Below are 6,652 nucleotides of genomic sequence, written 5' to 3'. Positions count from 1 at the left end.
TCAAAGGGAAGAAGGAATAACAATGGAGAAAGGGCTCTAAAATGAAAGCAGAGTTCTCCTGGTGAGGGTGACAAAGACACCCGTTCTGGGCCCATCTATATGCCCCTAAATGCAATGCTTCTGCAATACTTTGTAAATAGGCAGACGATGAGAAGCTTGGCTCTACTGTTTGTTAAGAAGCAAGGCCAAGGGCTAAGTTGACATGCATCCTAAAAGTCACTCAGAAAGTTTGTGTTGCAACCATGAAGCCAGGTTTTTGGCATATTGTTATCTACACAGGGAAAGGTTATGCAAGAACTAGCTATCTGAGATTGAAACCTCCAAGGCAGTGTGGACTCTCCAGGGAAATCTTGTCCCACAGACATTGCCCATGGAAGCCCACCTCCTTACACACCACTCATCCAGAGGTCCTGATCACCTACCAGTCGGGATAGGATAGGTACCTTGCTCTGCATGTGACTCTGAAGTTTGCTTCTGAAAACCTGCTTTCTGTGTGGAAGAACAACTCCTACTGCAGCATCACCCATGCAGAAACAGAAGGTACATCCATCTGTCCTTGGGGATGTGTGAGCCCAAGTGTTCAGACAGTGCCGTGTTAACAGACAGATGTGCACAGTCACATGTGGGCACCAGGTGTCCACAGAAGAGTAGCATACTATCTTCTTCAGAGCTTCTCAGGGGGACAAAACAATAGCACTTCCAGCTTTCATGCCAAGGAATGCAATAGCCCAGAATGGAGAGATAGACAGGGGGGGAGAGAGAGAGAGTGAGAGAGAGTGAGAGAAAAGAAGAAGGAGGAGGAGGAGGAAGAAGAGGAGGAGGAAAGCTCAGCTCATTATCAAGAAGTCTTTCTTCTCCAGCCAACCCTTGCTGGCCATCTGTTGATGTAGCCAGGAAATGCTGACGGGGAGCTGACAAAGGACCCCAGAGGTGCTGGCCATGCAGCACCTGTGTAAATGTCTGTCGCAGCAAGAGTGACCCTCTAATTACCTTGAACTTGTCCAAGCAGAAGTTCCCTCTCAAACCTGAGCCTGTTTGTATGTCTGTTGCTGCCCTCTTCCCAGGAGGAAAGCAGCTTAACAGCCCAGCTCAGCAGCTCCACAGGCCCATCTTGGAAGTCTCACCTCTGCAGGGGGAGCAGGAAGCCTCCCCAAGATAAGGGGGTGGACTGTCCCACTGTGTCTTGACATCAAGGACTATACTTGGAAATACCGCAGCTGGGTGCTTTTCTCCAGACTTGTCAGCATTTTCAGTCTCAGGATGTTCAAAAGCCTGAGATCCATTGTTTGTAAAGTAAACTCAGAGTCCAAGTTTAAACATTCAGAGGAAAAGAAGAGTGTTCCAAGCACTTCTGAACTCCAGCAATACCAAATACTCCCATTTCGGCATTCCCACCTGCCCTTGGTCTCCTTTCCGGCTTCCTCAATTATGAATGATGTGATATGTCATTTTCGACATGTACAAGGAGAAGGTTTTATGCACTAAGCTGATGAAAGTGAACAACTGATTAATAACCAAGTATTCATTTTAAAAAATATGCACTAGTATTACTTCTTATGTTCTAGCTTTCCTGAAACCCCAAATGCAAACATTATTTTATGGAATAAGATAGCAAAAAGAGTTATGTGCATTCCACAGTGCTATTTAAATAAGCACACAGTGAAATTAATTCACAAAGTAAACTAACAGCACACAGTAAAGGAAATACCTCTTTAAGCACAGTTATAATAAATATAAGCCTAACAAAAAGTCATCTAAGAATGATAAAACTACCATTGGAGAGAGAGGAGATAGCCTATCATGTAATGCAGAGGGTTTGCATGCCTGAGGGCCCAGCTTCTGTCCCTCCTACCACCATAAGTCGTAACTGAGCAGTGCTCTGGTAATCTTCTTCTTCTAGCGTTTGCCCTTCTTCCGTAGCCAGTCAACAGCGTCAGGTTGAGCCTGATGTAAAGTTTCGAGAACTCCTTTGAATCTAATAAAAGTTAGTATTGGCAGGGCTGTGAATGAACCAGTTTTCTGCAGCACAGTGAGTTGTTACAATATCTCCAAAGTTGTGTTGACAGCAACTTCACTATTTAGATTTAGCTGTTACCATTCTAAATAACCTCCCACAGACATAATCTAAGAGAAGCTTAAATGACCTGTGACAAAAATAGAACAAAAATTTTTAAATCATTCCAAATACCTTCAAATATTTATTTGCACAATAATTTGCCACCTTTGAACTATTTTCACATCTCTGTGTTTTTAGAGTTTTCAAAATAACATAGTGGAGGTTCTAGCAATGAAAACGTGGCAATCTGATGATGTGTCTGGCTGAAGTAAAGAAGTAAAGCAAATGGATTACCTAGCATTTGCTCCTGCCCCTTCTCTCCTAATCACCCCAGGATCTGGGAATCTTAGCTATCTAGGAAAATCATGACAATTCTCCAATCACATTAAAAAAAAGAAAGAAAGAACTTACATAATTCGATAAAAATCAGCTTTGCAGGGGCTAGGCAGTAGCATAGTGGGTTAAGCACATGTGGTGCAAAGCAAAAGGACCGGCAAAGGGATCTCGGTTCGAGCCCCCGGCTCCCCACCTGCAGGGAAGTCGTTTCACAGGCGGTGAAAGTGGGTCTGAAGGTGTCTATCTTTCTTTCCCCCTCTCTGTCTTCCCCTCCTCTCTCAATTTCTCTCTGTCCTATCCAACAACAACAATAATATTAACAACAACAAGGGCAACAAAAGGGAAAAAATGGCCTCCAGGAGCAGTGGATTCATAGTGCAGGCAATGAGCCCCAGCAATAACCCTGGATGCAAAAAAAAAAAAAAAAAAATCAGCTTTCTAATCAGATTCCAAAAGCTTAAATCTTCATTTCCCATCTTCTAGCTCTTGGTATTTGGCAAAATGCTAATTTCTGTCCCACTTCAGTGCTCTTTCTATTAAGTGGTCTCATTGGTCGCTATGAACGCTAGCATACACAATGCTCACAGGTGTGGAGCACAGTGAGTGCTTATTAAATAGTAGCTTCTGCAGCAGCAGTAGGAGCAAGATCATCTGGAATTACCTTGCCATTGAGGTGAAGATGTCTGTGTCTGAGATGGCTGTGTCTGAGATGGCTGTGTCTGAGATGGCTGTGTCTGAGATGGCTGTGACTGAGATGGCTGTGTCTGAGATGTCTGTGTCTGAGATGGCTGTGACTGAGATGGCTGTGTCTGAGATGGCTGTGTCTGAGATGGCTGTGACTGAAATGGCTGTGTCTGAGATGTCTGTGTCTGAGATGGCTGTGACTGAGATGGCTGTGTCTAAGATGGCCAGAGTGGAGCAGCATTTCTTCCCACATGGAACACTCCTTGGGCAGGAACGTGTCTCAGCCACTCACCGCCCTCACATCCTTGGATACAAGCAAGAGTTGAAAATGCTTGAAACAAGAAAGGTTTAAAAACCATGTGCAGTGATCAATCTTCTTGGTGCAGGTGACAAAGCCTTAGAACATAAGAACTTAGTGTTCTTGGCCCTGAATCAAGACCAGCAGTTCGTTGAAGCTGTTGGTTTCAAGCAGGAGCCTAAAAAAAGTCTTCCTATGGTCTGTTGGCCATTTTAGAACTTTGTAGATGTAATGGTCAATTCATTAGCAAGAAACAGCTGAGTGACTGGTGCAGGATACGGACTGATACTTATCTATAGTCAGTTAAAATCCTGATCCTGAAATACAGAGATCCCTGATGTAAAAAAAAAAAAAAAAAAAAAGAACTTAGTGTCACTTGTTTCAGTTCCCTGTTACCAAAACATATTTTAAATAAGAACTGGTGAATGCTAAGAAAATGTGTAGGTGGGGGAGGGCAGTAAGTGGCACATCACACATGTTGCCATGCAGGGACCCAGGTTCAAGCCCTTGGCCCCCACTTGAAGTGGGAAGCTTCATGAGCAGTGAAGTAATTCTACAGGTCTCTCTCTCTCTCTCTTTCCCCTTTATTGCTCCCCTTTCCCTCTCAATCTTTCTGTCTCTATTCAATATAGTAAAAATAAGAGAGTCGGGCGGTAGTGCAAGCAGGTTAAGCGCACGTAGCGCAGAGCGGCGTAAGGATCCCGGTTCGAGCCCCCGGCTCCCCATCTGCAGGGGAGTCACTTCACAGGCGGTGAAGCAGGTCTGCAGGTGTCTGTCTTTCTCTCCCCCTTTCTATCTTCCCCTCCTCTCTCCATTTCTCTCTGTCCTATCCAACAACGACATCAATAATAACTACAACAATACAACAAGGACAACAAATAAATATTCAAAGTAAAAATAAATAAAATTTTAAAAATTAAAAAAAAAGAAAAGAAAAACTGGGTGACCATTTTTAGTGAGCAAAAGAAAAACCAGAATCACTAGTCAATGAAGTCTTTCTAGTCAATAGAAACACCTCCCACTCATTCACACCTTAGTCATCACCATCTGAGCATTTAAACCCCTTTCATGTTACTCTTAATGAGATTACCTCCACAGCATTCCCAACATGGGTACACCTCTGCCAGAGTCTCCACTCCTTGGTGACAGGAGGAATGTACTCTCTCGAGGCGTTAGCAAAAGCAACTCTTTGCCTAGGGGTGGGGGGGACCATCTACAACAGCTCAGGAGTTGGTTTAGGGTGTCAGGCTAAGATTTTGGATACACCATCCTTTGGGCTGTTCCATATCTTCACTGCCTAGAGTCATGAAAACACTCTGTATACTGAAGTTACACTTTGATTCCCATTGCTATTTAGAATGATAAAAAAAATAATAAATTGATCCCTTTTCTCCCGAAAAGACTTCAACATTTACAAACTATTATTTTTCAAGCATATTAAGATCCTCAGACAAGGTAGATTTCCACCTCTCCTTTAGACGTATTTTAAGTCGTCCTTCTAAAACAGACCTAAACTCTAGAAGAGAATCAAGCTAGTGGAACACTCAAATGGCTCCTTCTCATTAATATCTCATCCCCACATATGCTTTGACATTGAGTCACATCTGTTCTTCCTTATCTTACAGTGGACAAGACAGATTCAAAACGGCAAGCCCTGTACATAGGTGCTCCAAAAAACGTATCGTTATGTAGACAGAGGAAAGAAAAGCCACAGGCAGCCTGGCAATCCCATCTGTGAAGCAGAACTGTGCCAACCTCCAGCTCCTCTGCAGGCTGAAATCAAGACTGAGCAGGCCTGTGCCAAGGTCCCATCCCCTCTGTGTTCAGACTTGGTGCTATCACATTCCTCACATAATTTCTCATCCCTGTGCCTGCAAGGCAAGGCTGAGTGGGCAGCGTACCTTTGTCTAATGATCTTGGCTACATGTCACATATCACATTTGTGTAGGCCCTCCTTTGCCCCTGGGCTCACATAAAAGGAGGCCATTGCAAATGAAGACATACAAGTATGAGATGGAAAAGTTTTTGGTCATGTCCAGCTCCGGGGAATCTTGCATTGCATTTGTCTTCCTGGTTAATTTTTTTTTAAAAAAATGCTGAGAAATCTTTTCTTCATTTCTGTCTTAAGATAGCATTGTCAGGGAGTCGGGAGGTAGTGCAGCAGGTTAAGTGCACACGATGCAAAGTGCAAAAACCGGTATAAGGATCCCGGTTCAAGCCCCCGGCTCCCCACCTGCAGGGGAGTCCCTTCACAGGCGGTGAAGCAGGTCTGCAGGTATCTGTCTTTCTCTCCCCCTCTCTGTCTTCCCCTCCTCTCTCCATTTCTCTTAGTCCTATGTAACAACGATGACATCAACAACAATAACTGCAACAACAATAAAGAAAACAAGGGTAACAAAAACAAAAGGAAAAAATAAATATAATTAAAAAAAAAAAGATAACGTTGTCAAAAGCTTTTCCTGGTGATAGGATTCCACGTAAGTGGTCTGTAAAACTTAAGAGGGGCAGGTTCCCCAAACAGTCTAGGACAGTCTGCGTGGTCTTTCTGAATTCAGAGCTTCTTATTCACCTTCTTGCTGTCACCTTTCTGGGTGACATGGTTCTGCCCATGTTCGCAGTGCTCTGCTTTCTTTCTCAATTAAGAGTGGCTTAGAGGCTGGTAAATTAGCTCACTAGGATAGTGGGCTGCTTTTCCATGTGAGCAATCCAGGTCTGAACCCAGTCCCCACTGCACTGAAGAAAACTTTGTTAATGTAGATAAATATAGACAGACAGTTACAGAAATAATAAGTCAGCATTTATCTGTGATCATGGGGGAACTGCTGCAGTTTCTAATGGAGGGAGTGGGGACACAGAACGTTCGCGGTGGGAACGGTGCAGAGTTATGCCTGTTCTCTTATAATTTTGTATCAATATTAAGTCACTAATAAAATTAAAGTAGATTTAAAATATTTTAAAAAGAAAGCTTTCATGCTGCGGTCTCTCTCTTTTAATATTATTTATTTATTATTGAGTAAAGACAGAGAGAAATTGAAAAGAGGAGGAGAAGAGGGACAGAGAGATACCTGCAGCCCTGCTTCACCACTCACGAAGCTTCCCCCTACAGGTGGGGATGAAGGGCTTGAACCTGGGTCCTTGTGCACTGTAATGTGAGAGCTTAGCCAGGTGTGCCACTGCCTGGCACCCTCCCACCCTCCTTCTCTCATTGTCTTTCTCCTTCTCTCCCTTCCTTTTGTCTTCCCTCTATCTGAAAATAATAATAATAATAATATTAATTT

The 6,652-nt window shown here is 43.4% G+C and overlaps 1 non-coding gene across 1 annotated transcript; it reads left to right on the top strand.

The window, feature by feature from the left end:
• The first annotated feature begins 3,497 nt into the window (after positions 1 to 3,497).
• On the top strand, positions 3,498 to 3,633 carry LOC132541120 (small nucleolar RNA SNORA2/SNORA34 family). The gene has a single exon (XR_009552294.1). It is a non-coding gene; the product is annotated as a small nucleolar RNA SNORA2/SNORA34 family (small nucleolar RNA).
• Positions 3,634 to 6,652: the final 3,019 nt, after the last annotated feature.

The sequence above is a fragment of the Erinaceus europaeus genome, chromosome 10 (genome assembly GCF_950295315.1).
Source record: "Erinaceus europaeus chromosome 10, mEriEur2.1, whole genome shotgun sequence".
NCBI lineage: Eukaryota > Metazoa > Chordata > Mammalia > Eulipotyphla > Erinaceidae > Erinaceus > Erinaceus europaeus.
The sequence above is the reverse complement of the archived record's forward strand: the minus strand, read 5'-3'. Positions and strand labels throughout refer to the sequence as shown.